The sequence below is a fragment of the Orcinus orca genome, chromosome 15 (genome assembly GCF_937001465.1).
Source record: "Orcinus orca chromosome 15, mOrcOrc1.1, whole genome shotgun sequence".
Lineage (NCBI taxonomy): Eukaryota > Metazoa > Chordata > Mammalia > Artiodactyla > Delphinidae > Orcinus > Orcinus orca.
Genome location: NC_064573.1, coordinates 11,039,791 through 11,059,518, shown reverse-complemented (window position 1 = coordinate 11,059,518; position 19,728 = coordinate 11,039,791). Strand labels below are relative to the sequence as shown.

Sequence of the window (19,728 nt, the reverse complement as noted above, 5' to 3'; positions counted from 1 at the left end):
ACATTTAACCACCATCTCTTTTGCCAAAATTTCATATGTAAAACATCCTAAGTAGACATCTTAAAATGTCTTGATTTTGAAATGTGTAATGCAAATTGTCTTTGAAATTCTGCTGCTATAAAAAGGTAAGGAAAATTAATTTAAAATAAACTTCACTTTCATAATAATTTTGAATAGCTCTGGATAGTTTTAGGAGAGTAAGATTCTTTGATTCATGTTTTAAGCTGTGAATAGGAGATAACATTAAGAAAATATTCCCTGGCTTCCCCGGCTTCTCCCCCAAAACGTGGGGTCATCCTTCCTAGGCTGGAGGAATGTCCATAAGGAGAGTTTCACCTTCTTGAAGATTAAAGCCTAGCAGTCCTGAGCTATTCCCAGTCCAAATGTCTGCAAAATTGAGAGAGACATCAAAACTCCTTCCACAAATTTCAGGGGGCCCTGACTGCATTCTGGTAATGAAGGTGAAAGAGGGAGGGCAGGCCCCTAATAGGGTCTCCAGCCGCCACTGGAGCAGTTACTACAGCTGAGACCTACCACCAGCGGTTCAGGCAGTTTGACTACCAGGAGTCACCTGGGCCCCAGGCAGCCCTGAGCCGGCTCCATGAGCTTTGCTGTCAGTGGCTGAGGCCAGAGGTTCACAGCAAAGAGCAGATCCTGGAGCTGCTGGTGCTAGAGCAGTTCCTGGCCATGTTGCCTGAGGAGCTGCAGGCCTGGTTTCAAGAGAACCGACCAGAGAGTGGAGAGGAAGCCATGGTGATGCTGGAGGAGCTGGAGAAAGGGCATGACAGGGCAGCTGAACAGGTCTTTTTTGGACAAAATGAGGACATGCTTGCAAAGAAGCTACCAACTTGTGAAATCACTTAGGAAACACCATGTAACCAGCTTAAGCCCACAAAAAAGCAACTGCAGCGGGCATCGAAGTAGCTTCACACCTTAAGACAAAATGTTAGAGACACCAGAACTATAAATGTGAAATAAGCTGCAAGGCAAAAGACTTCTTCAGGCAAAGAACTGCATTACAAAGTTTCTAATACTCTTCAAATGAATGCTTCCCAGAGTTTCACATTTAGAGGAACTTGTGAACAAGATAGAAAGTTTGAAAGAAGACAGGGAAACCGTCCTCGAAAAAAAAAAGTGTGATGAATGTGGGAAAGCCTTTAGTCAGAGCTCAGCCCTTAATCGACATCAGAGAATCCACAGTGGAGAGAAACCTTATACATGTGATGTGTGTGCAAAGGCTTTCAGCCGAAGTGCAATCCTGATTCAGCATCGAAGAATCCACACTGGGGAGAAACCCTTCAAATGTCATGAATGTGGGAAAGCCATTAGTCAGAGCTCGAATCTTTGCAGACATAGGAAAAACCATGCTGGAGAAAAAAGTCCCATCAGCGTCGTGAGGGAGTCAAAGCATTTACGGAGAACTTTTTCAACAGGGGAGAAGACACAAGGCACCAATACTCCTTTAGTATAAATCGGTAGTTTCAGTGGGCACCAGTTTCCTTTCAAAGGTTATAAAAGCCACAAGAGAGAATGTAGAATATTTTCTGTCAGCATTGTTTGCTTTTCTGCTTTTCAATAGTGTCAGTTCAGATGTTTGAGATTCTAAAGCTTAAATCGGATTTCCATCCCTAGTGCAGCTGTTGAAAAGATATTCTCAGACATGTTCTACTGTTTCCATTATTAACACAAATAATGAACTAGTATGTTCCTTTTTAGACAAGTACATTTTCCCTATTGAGAAGGAATGTGTGAGTTAGTATATAAGTGGGTATTCTCCATTTCATTACTAGAACATTGGAGTTATTAAACCAAAGATTAAATCAGTTTTTTTAAAAAAAATGTCCTGGGAATTCCCTGGCAGTCCAGTAGTTAACACTCCATGCTTTCACTGCTGCAGGCCTAGGTTTGATCCCTGATCAGGGAACTAAGATCCTGCAAGCCATGTGGTGTGGCCAAAAATAATAATAATAAAATAAAATAAATTTCCTGTTTTATTTTCTGTTACCAGATTCAAAATATGAGAATAAGATTGAGGAGACCCAAAAGAATATGTACCTCAAGACCTAAGCTGAAAGGTCCAGGGTCATCGTTAGGAAGCAGGTGAGTAAAGGGACTTTACTTATCTCTTATGAAAATCTGAGAACATACATACGGTTTTGTTTCAAATTTTTAAATTGAGGTATAGTTGATGTATAATGTCATCTATACATACTGTTGATGATACTAAGTAATTTCCTATGTAGGAAAAAAATGATCTCCTTTACAATTTATATTGGAAATATCTCAGTGAAAGCATTAAGATTTGCTCTACATGTCTTCAGGAAGTGGCCTAAATATGATGAGTGTTCTAATAAAGAACAGTTATCTGTGGGTGCTTATATAAATTTGTTGATCAGCTTAACATAAAGAAATAAGGAAGATGAAGAAAAGACTGTCCAAACAAGACTGATGTTACCTGGTAAGTGCAGCACATAATGGAAAAGTATACTTACCTGGAAATGAGAACACTTAACAGCTGATGACTATCCTTCAGAGTTCTTCATAGCTTCTGTTCTGGCATAAATCAGCTGTGAACATGTTTCAGGTGTCACAGGACAACCTTTTCAGGGTCTTATGCATTCTTAGTAAGATGAGTTTCTAGCCAATTTATCATGATGTTAAGACCTTGGATTTTGATACTCTTATACAAATGAGAAAATCACTAAGGTTCAATTTAAAGAGTCCATTGAGTTTAACCCACATTTAATTCAATCAGATTCTCTTGTTTAAAAAGTAAATGACTGGTATTTTTTAAAAGTATTCTGACAGTATATAACATAATGTCGCCCTTTCCAGGAATTCTTAATAAAACTCTGTATGTATTACAAGAATACATGGATTATCGTGTCTCCCATGGTGCCACCGTTACCCAGTATGGAGGTAACCATGAGGAATGAAAGTACTTAGAAGGAGAAGGGAAGATAGGCCTCATGGTGAACTTCTTTGTTCCTCATGAAGTGTGAACATTTCATCATCAGAAAATCCAATCATATCTAGTGCTTGGAGTAACTCCTGAGACAAATGTGGAATTACATGCTCTGCTTAGTTAGAATACTGATAAATATAAGATTAGTAAGGGGAGAGATGAATACAAATTTTAATTTTAGAATTTTTTGATAATGATTGTACTCGTAACTCTAGTAAATATGAATAAATATTGAGTTTTGTATCATTTCATTTATTAAAAATGTAGGAGTCAAAAAAAAAAAAGAAAATATTCCCTGACTGGGAATGCAACTGGAAGTGCAACTGTTTGTAAAAATGATATAACCTCATCCATGGCTTTGGAGACCTATTTTAAATTCAAGTTGCTCATCAGAACTTGGGAGAACCTTGGCAACATAGGGATGAAATATCTCTCTTCTTGCTTGATTAGAAAGACTGAAAAAGCAGTTATTAACCTGGTAATATTAACTGGAGAATACTCAACATTTCTGAATGAGAAGATGTCTGTAGTGTTTAGTCCTTTAAGTAAAATACAGTAGCCAGATAGCTATGATGTCTCCAGAAAGAATTGCTGTGCAGATTGAATGCAACAATGAACAAGACACTTGATTAGTACCAAAAGAGCCTGGCGTCGTACTGTTGCTGTTGTTATTTCCCTTCTGAATGTTTTGGATGCCGATTTTGCATAATCCAGACATCTCTGCTCTATGTGGTTTCACCATAGTTAGTTATCTGGGTCAGAGCCACTGTACCATTTGGTGGAGTAGCAGTTTGATAAATGAAGCACAAACTCAAGGCTAAAGGTTTGTAAACTGAAGTGTGGCTTGCAGTCTGTTCTGTGTGTGTGAGACTTGAAAGTGATCATAATCATCCCCTGAGCAAATTGTATCATTAGCCATTCTAGTGCATCATGATTATACTCAGATATACTTATAGAAGGTATATGTATATAGGTATGTACACACACACACACACACACACACACACACAAGATAAAACATAATTTCAAACTACCAGACTGGGAATGAAGAGCAGCATCAGAATCCAAGCCTAATAAAAACTGAAGACTTGAAATTGTCCCTGTAGTTATTCTTTCAAAAGGGCATAGATGCAGCATTGCAAGCAGCAGTTGGCCTTTTCAGCTAAGGCCCTTCTTTCCCCAAATGGAGCCCATGCATATGAATCTCACGGCCAGTTATACTTTAATTGTTCTCCATCATTTGTCAACCTGAGAAATTCCTAGCAATTCTCAGAATGGGTTTTCAATTTCGAAAATTATGTTGATGTAAAAAACTGCAAAGTTTTATAGACAGTTTATCTCAATGTTAGGATTCAGAAAAGATCATGACCACAGTTTTCACTTTTTGTCTATTTTGAATAAACTTAATCTTTGTTAGGAATGATCCAAAATGGAACATCATGCGAAACAAGAGTATTGAAAGCATTTTCAATATCAGTTGGTTCCTCAAAGAAACAAGATTTGTATAAGTACAAGTCATTTTATTTTTGTTAATGCAATTTTTTTTGTTGTAATAAACTTGAGTGAAATCACCTAAACAAATAATTATAGGAAAAGAAAATCAAGATGAGATTTTGTAAAAAATCAATTCAAACTAGATTCAACAAAACCAGTCATTCTTGTCTCCTGCCAAAATGTTCATGACATATTAGTGCTAAATAGTATTACCAATGTTTCGGCACAATAGTCATTATTCACTAATTTATGATTAGGTCCAATACCCAAAATTCTGTGCCAAAGACACTTATTTTGCAAATTTATTCCAAAGAAATTTTGTACATACTTAACTCAAACCTGCAAGACAAGACATTTCTTTAAAGTAATATATTCAGAATGTTTTAGCCATTGCAAGCCCATTTAATTTAATAGAAGAAATACATATGTATGAAACTTTTCATAATGTAATTTTAATATTATTAAACCATATAGTGATTCTTTTCCATACGAGGATTCCTTCTACAATTGCATCAGAAAGCTGAAAAGTTATAAATAAATAAATAAAATAAAATAAAATTGAAAAGTCATGGACCAGAATAGTATATGATGCATTTTAAACAAATAGAGAAAATTTGATTTCAAGAATAGCTTGAAAGAATTCAGATTTATCACTGATAATGATATACTAAACTCAAAGATGCATAAATATTTTAAATAAATGTCTTGCTTTTAACGATAAAAAGTGATGCAATATCTAGCATAAAATGATGTCTGGCCAGCAAATACATCCAAAGATCTTTTCAGCTTTTTTTCACACACTTCCCATTGACAACATACAATAAGAGATAAACTCAAGAAGGAGTATCAGAGACTAAGACTTAGAATTTTCCTACCATTAGAATCAGGGAGGAATTAAATAAATCAGAGATTACCTAAATTGGTTGATCAAAATCCAAGAACTGTACTGTCTGAAATTAGGTCAAATGTACTCTATACTTTCAAATTTCCTGCCCCACTTTTACCAGACATTCATAATAACACTACCTGAACCAAATAGAACTTTGGACATGTGTTTCTCCACTTCATGCCCATGCATTTTACAATCAGCCAAAAATGCTGATGCCAGATGATCACTGCATCTTCACCTTTCATCTTTTGGCAGATGAAACTTTCGGAAACAATATTAAGCAAGGAATAAGAGTGAATTGGTAGTGTGGTGCATTACTTTGGGGGGAAACTCTTCCAAATTAAGTTTTGTAGGCAGGGCAAAAACAAGGTATAATTTGGAAGCCATCATTTTGGATATTAAAATTCTTCATGTACTCTATTTTTCAGGGTATAAGACCTTACACTGAAGAACTTCTGGTTCACACAATGGTATGGATAAGAGCAAATTAGCCTTGTGGACCAAAATGTATCAACTCTGCACACTACTCACAGATGAAAATACACAGAGAAGATGCTATATAGAAGCAAAATATTAAGCTCATACTAGGTAAACTGTTTCTGAGTTTTATGAAGATCAAAATATATATGTATATTAGCAAAAATTTGTTATAGAAAAAATAAATTTTAAAATGTCAATTATTAACATACTCTACAGTATTTTTAAATTGAAACTATAATTAAATAATATAAATACCATTTTGTTAACATTGTTTTTTAGAGAAGGGCATTTTGAAATGTGATGAAGTCCAATTTACCTACTTTTTCTTTTCTTTTTCTATTGAGAAATCTTTGCCAACTTCATTTCACCTTTTTCTGATTATGTTCATTTTTTTGACATGTTGAGAAAATTGAGCATATTTGTAATAGGTGCTTAAATGTCCCTGTCTCCCAACTACATCTTTCTGTCTTTTTCAGCCTCTGTCTCTATTTACTGATAATTTTTTTTCATGTTCATAGAACATAATTTCTTGGTTTTGGAAATGTATAGTGATTTTTCAATAAATGCTAGAATTTATGATTGTACATTGTCAAATGCAGTAATCTGGTGTATTTTTAAAATGATGTTGAACTTGGTTTTAACTACAATTTCCAAAGAATAGGGGGATTGTAGTCTAATAAAATTTCATGAAATACTTATTGTGCAAGAGTATACAATAAAGCTCCTAGTTGTGAAACATTTTCTTATTTCCAATATTTTTATGGTTTTGAGACTATGCTTTAAAATCACATGAAAAAAGAAATATAGAATAAATCTGTTCTGTTTGATCAACTCATTTTTTTGAATTTTATTTTATTTATTTTTTTTATATAGCAGGTTCTTATTAGTTATCTATTTTATACATATTAGTGTATACATGTCAATCCCAATCTCCCAGTTCATCCCACCACCACCCCCCCAACTTTCCCCCCTGGTGTCCATACATTTGTTCTCTACATCTCTGTCTCTATTTCTGCCTTGTAAAACAATTCATCTGTACCATTTTTCTAGATTCCACATATATGCATTAATATAAGATATTTGGTTTTCTCTTTCTGACTTACTTCACTCTGTATGACAGTCTCTAGGTCCATCCACGTCTCTACAAATGACCCAATTTTATTTCTTTTTATGACTGAGTAATATTCCATTGTATATATGATTAATTCATTTTTTCATGGAAGCTTAACATAAGAAAAATATGTGTGAAGGCAGCTAATTAAATTTCTGTAGTTTCAAATGTGGAGTAGCACCAAAGTATCCTGACCCTTCTTCTTGAAAGTCTCTCCATGTTATCAAATTCTCCCTTTTAATGATATTGGTTTGTTCTTTCAAATCCAAATGGATTTGGTTTAACTTTCCACAAAGGCCTTTTATGAACTACATATTCTGGGTGTCTAAGAACTGACAAAAAATAATTAGATAATAGAATGATCTTGAAAATGTGGACAACAAGTACAGTGTTTTCTTGATTTTTGGAAGAGTGACTGAATTTTCTCTTCTTTCAATTTTGAAAAAAGTGGCCCATCAATGGTCAAAAGTGTATCTTCTTTTTTGCACTGACTTTAATTGAACTTTAATTGAGTCACACTGGTATTTTAGATCAACTTTTAAAAATTAAGCTTAAACAACTAATATTCAATATAGATACACTCTAATTCCTGAAACTCTTTTACCAGAGCAAACATAGCTAGAAATGAAATTGAGACTGACTTTGCAACTAAAGTACAGTAGAATACCAGAATTAGATTTAAATGACTTAAAATGCATAATTAAAATTTAAAGAGCTCAAACTATTAATGTCTGCCTTCCTGTAATGTATCACTTATTTTGTTAATTAATCATTAACAAATGGTCTGAGCAATTTAGTAAAGAGTTACATGTTTACTAGAAATAAACAATAAAGATTGAGGTGAGCTGTTTCTAATAGGTATCCATATTCACACAGTGCTTGGGTTCCCTTTCCAAACACATTTATCTTGTAGAGCATATTAGTACAATGTAAATATATTAAATGAGAGCAATACATGAAATGTGAATTGTGTTTCTACAGTTATATATAGATACATATATTACATTAAATTATATACTATATACATTTTATTTTATATATACCAAAATACACTAAGTATATTATATACAATATATACCGTATTCTATGAATAATATACATATTTATGTATATGAGTATATTATACCTGCATATATATTATTCATAGTATAATTTATTAAATTATTTAAATGTTATAAGTGAAGAGATATGCATTGCACCCGTGGTCCTATATCTCATTGTGTGAACTTATTTAGGTCTTCAGTTTCTCCATCCATCTGACAGGAAAGTTAGCCTCCTAAAATTTCTTTCTGCTGAAAAGCTCTAATTATCTATGTTAAATTTTTTATGTATCAGCCTTTTGGTAACAATTTTTATAAGGTCTTACTATTTTGAAATAATTTATGTATTTTGATAGCAATAAGTGAAAACAGATTAATATAAATGTATTAGCAACCATCCCTTTACATGAAACTATATAACAGAATATAAAAAATATTAAGGCATTTTAATTGATATAATGCCCTGAAGAGAATTGTTATAATGGCTGGTCTATGAGGGAGATGAATTATTTATTCTTAAGATCAGGTCATCTACTCAATTTGTCTGAGTTCTGTAGAGTTGCATATTTTCTACCTAATTTTAGATACATTCTATCTACGTGAAAGACCTTAAATTAAACAATGTGCAACAGATTTCATCTGAATTGTGTTAGAAAAGTAAGCTGATCATGCCACATCACCTAGCTAGGCCCAAAGCAACTAAAGACAGAAAAATATGACCAGCAATAAATGCTAAAACAGCAGTTTGTGCAGTGTAGAACATTAACTAAAATCTTAAAACAGTTTATATTCCAGGTATGTATCAAACTGCAGATGTCATGTAAAATACATTCACTGTTGGAGACTACATGTCACACAGAAAGGTCTTTCACGGAAACTTTCAAGGTGATGAGCCATAATAATAAATCAGCCAAATGATCCTCGTCTCTGGCTGATAGAAGACAATCCTCCTTAAGATCAATCATCGTGAACAAGCTGACAACAAAGTAGCCTTGCTGATCTTGGGCCAGACTCTGTGGAAGATTTCACACATCCTTGAAATGCAACTAGTGTAAAAATTGCACACTCTTCACATAGACAACTTGGTTCAGAGAGAGAGAATGATAGCCTTTTGACCTCAGAAAAGAAGAGCAGAAAGCTCTGCAAAAGAGAGAGTTGTGTGTGTGTGTGTGTGTGTGTGTGTGTGTGTGTGTGTGGTGGGGGAGGTGTATAAGAAGATTTAGAGGCAAGAGAGAGATAGCAGGGGTTAGGTAAAGAGGAGACAGGAAGGGTCAGGGAAGCTACCTATTCTAATAGAACATCCACAGTCTACTGACCTCGACTAAGAGCTCAGCAACAAGAAGCTGGTTGGAATCGCTCAATTCCCTTAAAAGTCTCCATCAACACCTCTCTATACACACTATTTAACAAGGAAAATTGCCATCTTTCCCACTATTGTGTAAATTGCCATGTGAAAAGAACCTCAAGCCTCACTTACAAACGGATTATGGTTCCTAAAACTCTCACTCCACACACGAGTTCCGTTGCATCAATGTACTCGTAATTAACAACTGAATAATTCACTAAGAGAGTCTCAGGATAGAAAACGGAGATTTCTGCTGGCAACACAGGAAGTTACATGCTTTACCTATAATTAAGAAGTGTGCTTAGTTTAAGTATAACAATCTATTCTGAAGGATCCTTCTTAGCCATCAGCTTAAAGATATTTGTACTCTTTCAGACTTAAGATAACAGCCTGTGGTGGGAACACTGCTGACTAGCAGTGGCATCAGGAGAACTGTGCTGTACTCTTTACTCTGCTACTAAGTAGTTCCTGGACTTTGAGTAAGTCACTTAAACATTTTTGACTTCAGTTTTCCTAGCTTGAAAGGGGAATTCTTGCCCTTGATGAAACCTAAGTTTCTTATTATCAAACTTGCTGAAACTTACTCACCAATATTTAAATGAGATGACTGTGTCATGGGTCTTGCCAAGGAAAAATATCACAGAAAACAATATGATATTTTCACATCTAGCTTAATTGTAATGTTCCCTTAATCATCTACAGAGTTTCTAGTTAAGTGAATTTTGATCCTTTATTTTCATCACATAAATTATGGTCAGAAATCATATAATCCCCTTCCTCACAATCAACCAGTAAGTAAATATTATTTGTAAATCTTTCTCAATCTCTTTTTTTAAAGTTTCCACTTTAACCTTATGCATCTGAATTATTTTCACAGTTATTTAAAAAAGCTAGACAGTCAATTAGGAAATCTAGTAATTACATGCAAATGTTTGAACAAATACCAATGTGGTTATTCTTTACAAATTTTTAAGTTCAAAAATTCTACTGAGGAGACTTCCAAGTTTGTCATGTTAATGCTTGTATTAATGAATAAAACATGGCATTTTTTCAAAAATATAATTTATGTCAAACCTTTGCAATAGCATAAGTCTTTTAATTTCCTTTCCTCATAATGGACGTTACTGAAGGGAACCAAGGACAAGAAGGAAGAGAAGTGACAAAGAAACCACTTGTATAAAATGAGGAACAACTTTTATACATATTAATTGGCTCCGTGTGTGAAAAAATATAATCAAATATAATCTTCAGTTCTATCCTACCTACTGATGTTTGCTGATTGCAGATAAAAGTTTTTGATTATGATGAATTTTACTTTCCAGTATCTTGTCTCCTTTCACTGAAAACGTTTTCCATATGATTTTTATGTAACCATTTTCCATCTATAAGGTTTCATCATGAAAACTGAACTGTAACTCTGAAGTTGAACACATCGTATACACTGCTTTCTATCATCTGGAAATCTCTGCATCTCTTAATAGAAATCTCAGAATCAAGGGGGAAAGAAGATGAATGACTTTATAGGATATTTCTTTTTCTTATCTTTAAAGTAAACATACTCTGTGTTTAAGGTGAAAAGAAGATGTATCTGAGGGATTATAGATTCCAATATATGTAGTTTATGTAACATCATTATGCTATTTGGTCTGGGGAAGACAAATCTTAAACTGTGCATTTGAGTCTTATAGCAGCCCCTGGATGTTGCTAGTAAGACAGTTATAGCAGCCTGAGAAGCACAGAGGTTTGGTTATAAATCAGGCTCAGGTATTATAATAAAATTTATAGAAGCTATATCAACAGCATATACCCAGCATAGGAGGAACTACTTTTGCCCTCTTCTTGCCTCCCTGTTTTTATTCCTAGAGTAAGAACTTTGGAATACTTGGGAAGTTGGTCTCTAAGGCCCTCGTCTAGTCCCCGTGAGGGAGGAGTAATAACGTGGTCAGTGAGACAGGAATAAAAAGCACATCTGAGCGTGTAGCTCAGTCCTTCTGACCACTCTCTTTCGGGTAAGCTCGTCCTCAGGATGTCCACTCTTCCTTCCACGCAGTAAAGAAATCCAGGTAGAATTCTTGCCTTGGAGAGGTGAATATGAAAGTCAGTCTTTCTCTTTCTGCCTCTGTCCCTCTTTCTGGCACACGCACACACTTAATACGGAGCTGTATTCCTAGAGTATCAAACCAGATTTTCATGTGATTTCAGTCAAGGAACGTTCAAGTATTCAGTATTCAAAACTCAAGTCAAAATGACACCTGCTAATTTAAAAATCGATGGTGATAAATGCCAACACGGGCTATTCTGGGCTTTGTTTTCACAGATTTTCTGAATGTAAGCTTAGAATTTCTAAAATGTGTAATGTTAAACATAACGATTTGAATTTAATTATTATGTGTCATAATAATATTATAAAATTCTAAGTGTTATATGTTTCTGAGGGTTTATGTACTTAGAAATATTTACATAAGGTTCGAGCTGAGCCATGGGCAAAAAGTCTGATATTGTACAAAATGTCAAAGAAATGTTGGAGGATGGATCAAATTAACAATTATGCAAAAATAAATCTGTAATGATGAAGAAGAAATGGGGCTACAGGAAAAAGAAATTAATTTGGGAAAGGAAAGGCAGAGCAAAACACTGTAGTGCTGATGACAAAGTTTAATCAATATACTTTCGTTCATGTACAAGAAGATAGTAAAACAAACAGAGAAACGTTTACCACTTTGCATATGATAATAAGTCTAGATTCTGAATAGTTTTCCTCATCCTTAATTTAATTAATCTGCTGCTACTTTAGGCTTCCTGAAACACAAAACACTCAATACTTTTCTTATAAGATATCCTCACATATTACATTGGCAAATATTTCTAGCAAATATTTAGGAAAATGATTGACACATAATTATTTCCTATAAACTTTATATTCAAATGAAGATACTTTTTATATCCTCAGCCTTTTCAAACAGGATCCATAAATCAAACTTTTGACAAAATCTGCTTTTAAATTCTAAAACTTATATTAAGTTAAAGAAAATTTGCTTCTCTCCAGAGTGTGATTATTGGACTCCCTAATCTGGGAAGTAAAGGTTTATAATGCAAAATTTTAAATTTATTAATGTTTTATTAGCGATTATTTTCAAGTATTATTGATACTTGTATTTTAGTATGCTGCACGCAGTCAGTCCTTATAAGGCTGTATACTAACATCAAGAACATGTCCAGGCTTTGCTGACTATTGACCACAGGCTCTAACATCAGAGGAAGCATGGCCCTTCCCCTTGCCACCTATTAAGTTCCTCAACTTCCAACTTAAAGGGCTCTTACAAGGTACTGCTAAGGATGTAAAAGGAAAATCAAAATGGAGTCACTTTGGCTCAGAGACCTCTCTAAAATGAAGCCAGGAGGCCATCAAGGATGTGTGACTTATGCATGGCTCAGCCTGTATGGAATGTGAACTTCGACAGCTGATTGTCCCAATGCAGACGTCCAGAACATCTTCCCAATGTTCCAGAAACTCAAGATATTTATGGGACACTTACCCTAAAATCACTCATGACAGCCTTTCCTTTAAGGCAATATATTTCCATTCCTGTATAGAGTCAATCATAATTCCTGCCAGACAACTTTAACAGCCGGTAGTTTTTTATAAGCCCCTGACTCTTTCTCTTCCTTAGAACACTTTTGGTTTTTCCAGAGTTTGTGTTTCCTGAATTGCAATTCCTGACACCCCACAAATAAAGCTCTTTGTTCTTTGCAGCCTCGATATTGATTATTGACTAGAAACTTCTGCCAAGGAGCTAGTGTGTTCTTTGGTTTTGGTAGAAGACGAAAACGTTAAAAGCTTTTACATTCAAATAATTATTTTGTACCTTCTCCTATTTGGAATTATCATTTAAAAGATTAACTCTTTGAAGGTCAAAAGTTGAAACCAGAGTGGACATTGTGAAGGAGCCTTAAGTAGGCAGCAGAGGTTTCCCTCAAGTCTAAGTGAAAAGGCTCCAGGTAACTTAAAAATAATCCCATCAAGAGCATCTAGATAGATTGAATAAGGACCAGAGTGAAGGCTCAAACTAGTACTAGAGGGAGATTTTTTTAATAGTATGGATCCTTTTTATATTTCCTTCAGGTTAAGAGCAGCCTCAAGGTAGCAGGACAAGATTTAAAGATTTGGAGGTCCTTATCCTAAAAAGAACTTTCTCATTTAGAGGGTTCTATATTCAGAATGTGGAATTAGACACTGTCACCTTGACAGACTTCACACAACGACCTTTATAACCTTCAAGGCCATAGACTCATTCATAACAGTATTCTTAGCAGACATATAAAAATACTTTGAGGAATAAAATACATTTTTTCAGCTTATAAGGTAGGAAAATTCATATTATAAAAGTCACTGTATGCTTTGCTTTCATCATTCGTGCATTTGTTTGGTATTGTGTTTCTGTAAGGACTACATATTTATAATTTGCATTTCAAATATCCCACCAATGTTTTTGCTTCATCATTTACAACGGCTACAGAAATTACTGAATATATCACAGTTCTAGGGAGAAAGTAAAGCACTTCAAGCACTTACTTTAGTTAGGAAACAACGAAAAGGAAGCAAAAGGAAAGGTTTGTTGGTGATAAATAAAGTTAGGAGAGAAATTTTAGGAGAGGCCCAGCTTTGCAATGTAGCTCTGTAGTGTCTTTATTGCTATTGAATTGTCATTGTTAACCTACAAAGGGAAATGATAAAGGCACTTTCTTGCTTTTTGAAACTTGGAGGGGGAAAAATCAGTATCTTAAATAAAGATTTCAATTCCTGACCTCCCTAGCCTACTTTGCAACTGAGCCAAAATCGTTCATTTTTAGCCTCAAGTAAATGAGAATTCAGGATTGTCCCTCTGCATGGGAAAGTGCAATAAAATGGAACATGCTGGTAGAGTAGAACCACTGCATATGCAAATTCAGACACATTAGGACATTTCACAATGTCATAGTAAGTCACTCTAATAGGAAACTACCATGTTTTTTCTAAGAAAATCACATTTTCAAGCATTCTATGCTGATCTTTAGAAAGTTTTTGTTTCCTAAGTCACTTAGCATTTGAGAGTTTGGATTCTTCTACAACTGCCAAATTTCTGCACCACCAATGATCATTATTTTTGATGTCTAGTATCATTATTTTAAATTGTCCCTTAGGATATGTGGATGTAGGATGAATTCAGAGAAATAGGTTCTAAGGAGGAAACAAGTCCCCTTGACTGGTTGGAGTACATCTAAGACAAATAGAAAGGCTGGGGAAGCCTGGATTCTTCTCGTGAGGAGAGCGTGCATGCTGACTAACCCCAGAGGCATGGCAGAGAGAGGTCTGCTGTGGCGGCTATTGGGTTTCTAAGACTACCTTACTGTGAGACTTGGCCCATGCCGAGCTGGAGGCATCACACTCCTCAATTTCAAACTCTATTACAAAGCTATAGTAATCAAAACAGTATGGTACTGGCACAGAAACAGACACATAGATTAGTGGAACAGAATATAGAGTCCAGAAATAAGTTCACACACCTCTGATCAACTAATCTACAACAAAGGAGGCAAGAATATACAATATAATGGAGAAGTCTCTTCAAAAAGTGGTGCTGGAAAATCTGGACAGCTACATGTAACACAATGAGATTAGAACATTTCCTCACACCATATACAAAAGTAACCTCAAAATGGATTAAAGAGCTAAATGTAAGACCATAGAACTCTTAGAAGAGAATACTCTTTGACATAAATCATAGCAATATTTTTTTGGATCTGTCTCCTAAGGCAAAAGAAATAAAAGCAAACATTTAAAAATTGGACCTAATAAACTTAAAAGCTTTTGTGCAGGAAAGGAAACCATTGACAAAACAAAAAGGCAACATAACAAATAAGAGAAAATATTTGCAAATGATAATGCAACAAGGTGTTACTATCCAAAATATACAAACAACTCATACAATTCAATATCAAAAAATACACAACCCAATCAAAAAACGGGCAGAAGGCCTATATAGACATTTTTCCAAAGAAAACCTACAGATTGCTAACAGTCACATGAAAAGGTGCTCAACGTCACTAATTATTAGAGAAATGCAAATCAAAACAACAATGGGATATCACCTCACACCAGTCAGAATGGTTACCATCAAAAAGTCTAAAATAACAAATATTGGAGAGGATGTGGAGAAAAGGGAACCCTGTATGCAGTTAGTGAGAATGTAAATTTGTGCAGCCACTATGCAAAACAATACAGAGGTCCCTAAAAAAAAACCCTAAAAATAAAACTACCATATGATCTAGCAATTCCACTCCTGGGTATATATCCAGAAAAGACAAGAACATTAATGCAAAAAAATACATGCACCCTAAAGTTCATAGCAGCACTATTTTCAAATAGCCAAGATATGGCCAAGTGCTCATCAACAGACAATGGATAAAGAAGATGTAGTATATATATATACACTGGAAAATTACTCAGCCATAAAAAAGAATGAAATTCTGCCATTTGCAGCAATATGGATGGGCCTAGAAAATATTATGCTTAGTGAAATAAGTCAGACAGAGAGACAAATACTGTATGATATCACTTATATGTGGAGTCTAAAAAATAATACAAATGAAAGTATATGCAAAACATAAACAGACTTAACAAAATACAGAAAACAAACTAATGGTTACCAAAGGGAGAGAAAATGGAGGAGGGGCAGATTAGGGGTATGGGATTAAGAAATACAAACTACTACATATAAAATTGATAAGCAGTGACGATATATTGTATAGCACAAGGAATTATAGCCATTATCTTGTAATAACTTTTAATGGAGTATAATCTGTAAAAATATTGAATCACTATGCTGTACATCTGAAACTAATACAGTATTGTAAATCAATCTATACTTCAATAAAAATATTAAATAACAAAAAAACCCAAAATAATTATTCTTCAGAAGTATAATTTTTGTGATTGGATACATCTGAAGATACACAATAATTAGAAGAAGAAGCAGAAGAAGAAGAAGGAGAAGAGGAAGAAGATGAAGTTGCTAGAGAGGGAAAACTGCTGTACTTGGCACAGTTGCATTCAATTGCAGGTGTCAGCACACTTTGTCATCAGTAATTTATGTAGTTAAAGGGGTAGGGAAAAGAGGGTATATGATTGCCGCTTTCTATTTCTGGGCCCAATTTATATTAAGTCTTCTGAAAGAACATTATTTAAGCTCCCTCATAGGAGCACATTCACATTGTACCTCACAGTTTAATGCATTTTGTAAACTTTAGCATTAATATACCCAATTTTACCAGACATATATTAAATAATATGGTCTACCCATCCATTTATAGTACATGTCTGTAGTCACAAGGTTCTGGGAAATGAAACCCTGTAGAGCTAAAAGTATATCAGATGTGGCTGGGAAGACTTTAGTTGATTAATCCAGATTTGAAGACATTTATTTTATTTCTTCTTTAAAATTAATTATTAGCATAGATTTTTAATGATATTCAAGGAATACTCAAGTATACATATTCATATAAACTATCTTCCCAAATGTTAGTTTCTTAATTATATTCCTAATATCCAGCTCCATTTAGGACATTTTTATAGCAGATCAGTCTGATATCTTAAGCTTCAGAAAGAAAGAACATTTTCTTTCACTATTTTTTAAATTCATTTTAAAACTCTTATTTATTATTTATATTAAACATTCCTGTTTCTATTTCTCACCTAGTCATTTATTCCCACAATTTTTCCAACTACATCATCACATAAATCTTAGTAAGATCAAAATATAAAATATAAAAACCAAAGAAGAGTCTTTGGATTTTCTTTTATAGTGACTTTTTCAATGTAGGGTTTATGTTGGTCAGGGAGATGTCCATCAATTTCAATAGTTAGTTGTTGTTAGAGATGGGAACACAGAGCTATTGTCAAGAAAGAAGATGAATCATAGCGTCAGAATTTCCTATTACAAATAGCAATAAAAACTTGGGTCAGCAAACTATCTATTCCAACCCGCAACCTTTGCCCAGGGAAATGGCAAAAAAGGTTTTCTTCTAAAAAAGATTATAAATAAAAATATAAAATTTTTTTTTGTAAAAAATAGATATCTCAACCCTGTGCTATCTGTGATTGTGAGGTTGCAACCTACTCTGCTCACTTGATAAAGACACTTCAAGCTAAGAAAATAACACAGTAACTGTGTCTGTGTCCATGGAATCCGTAGGGCTCTGGGAGAAGCAGAATGAAGCCATGCTGCAGAGGCAGACTTGTAACTTATATAAGACCCTGAGAATAATAATCTTTGTTAAAAATAAGTGAAATTTTAAAATTTAAAAGCCACATGAGAAAACAAGTCATCGAGAGGTAGAATCACAGTAATTAGTATGGAAGGATCTGGGCTAATTACCAATCTGGTAAGTATAAAATCAGTATGCATAAAATGATGAAAGTAATACAAAAGGTAATAAAAATCAAAATGTATAATTTAATACCATGAAAAATAAAGAAAGCATGTTTGAAACGTGACCAAACTGAAATTCTAGTGTTTCAAATTATAATGAATAAAATAAAACACTTATTACATTTCTATACTCAAGTAAACCAGTATTCAAGAGGAGGGGTGGATTACATTTTAATTAAACGTAGAGATAACATTTTAATTAAAACAAACATTGGCATCGTCCATTTACAAATTCTAATGCATTATAAGAAATGTATAGTTAAGTAAAAAGGAAACCAAAGTCTCAAAAAAGATAAGAGCATGATACTGAGCAAACAAATTTAAATGAATAATAACCACCAAAGTTAATATAAAAATAATGGTAATTTGGGTAGTTATAAAAGGGGAGCTGAAATGCTCAGAGATCAGATTGAAAGCACTGAATAAAGGGAAACTTTGAGCTCTTGAAAACATTACACCTTATTAGGTCAAGATTGATTGTTAAAGACCTAGTGGTAAACAGAATATATGACTTCCAAACTACAAGGATCAAAAGGAAAAAAAATATACATGAAACCTGATCCACTCAAAGTTTTGCCAGATAAAACTTAGCAAAATCTTACAGTGTGCGTATTAGAACATAGTGAAATCATAAAATATTTCTTCCGTTCAAAGTCAGTGTCTACTATCACTGCTACCTTTCTGCATTATACTGGAAATCCAATTCAGCTGAAAAAATATGAAAATGATATAAAATGTATAAAGGAAACAAAATTGTCATATAACTTTGATGATGTGATCTTTTGCAGTGTACAGCATTAGAGAAACCCTAAAAACTATAAAAAGTGATCAGCAAGTTTGTTGGATATAAACCAGAAAAAAAATTATAAAAGATTACTTTTAAAAAAAACTAATTTTAATAGCAACAAAGCTAAAGTTTTTTAGGATAAATTTTACAAAATTACTCAAATTTTGTAAAAAAGTATCATATTTTATTAAAGCCCATAAAGAATATCTAAATAAAAATGTTCATAAACCTCCATCACAAAGATATCATTTTTGCCCCCAAATTATCTCATAATTACAATGCAATCAGGGCAGTTGATCCAATTGTTCATACAGAAGATGAACTGGCTCAAGATGAAATACTTTTCATTAAGAAAAATAAATGCCAAAACTTGCCATGTTAGATAATAAAATTTATTATAAAGCCAGTAATTCAGTGTGGTAATGGCCTAAGGATAAAGAGGCAGATAGAAGAAAACTTATAAAGATGAAAGAAAAAGAGCCATATGTATATTGGCACTTGGAGTATGATGAAGATGGCAATGAAAATCAATGGGCAAAAGATGGACAAATTAACTGTATGTAAAAATATTGTTTTATGATATATTGCAACATATTTTATGTAAAAAATACCAACATATTTATATTTAATGGATATAGCAACATATTAATAGGACCTATACACAACAGTTTTATATGTATAAATGTATACACACAGCACACGCGTACACCCATTATGGCAATTATCAACATTTTATAAATAGTGATTATATGTCTGTCTGATATTATTTGTTGTCTTGTACTGTGTATTTGAATTATTTCATAATTAAATATTTTATTTCATATTTAAGGATAAATGAAATAAGAATAAAGTCATAGAAAATAAAATATTCCAGCCTTCCACAGTGATTCTTCTGCAGGCAAATGTGTTATGTCACACTTAACACAACTGTCTTTATTCTTCAGTCCTCACCATATAGAGCACTACTAATCGCCTATTTGTGTAATGAAAACATTTACTGAACTTTTCTAGATTCAATAAAAGTGTGGAGGTTTTTTTTCCCTTTCTATACTACATTTTTTAAGATCTTGAATGTTATGTTGAATGAATAGTTTCCATTTTATTTTTTATCTCTTAAACCTGAGTCAGCACAATTTTATTTTCTGGCTA

General features: G+C 33.7%; 1 pseudogene; it reads left to right on the top strand.

The window, feature by feature from the left end:
• The first annotated feature begins 383 nt into the window (after positions 1-383).
• LOC101278063 (zinc finger protein 396-like) lies at positions 384-2,067 on the top strand (annotated as a pseudogene).
• Positions 2,068-19,728: the final 17,661 nt, after the last annotated feature.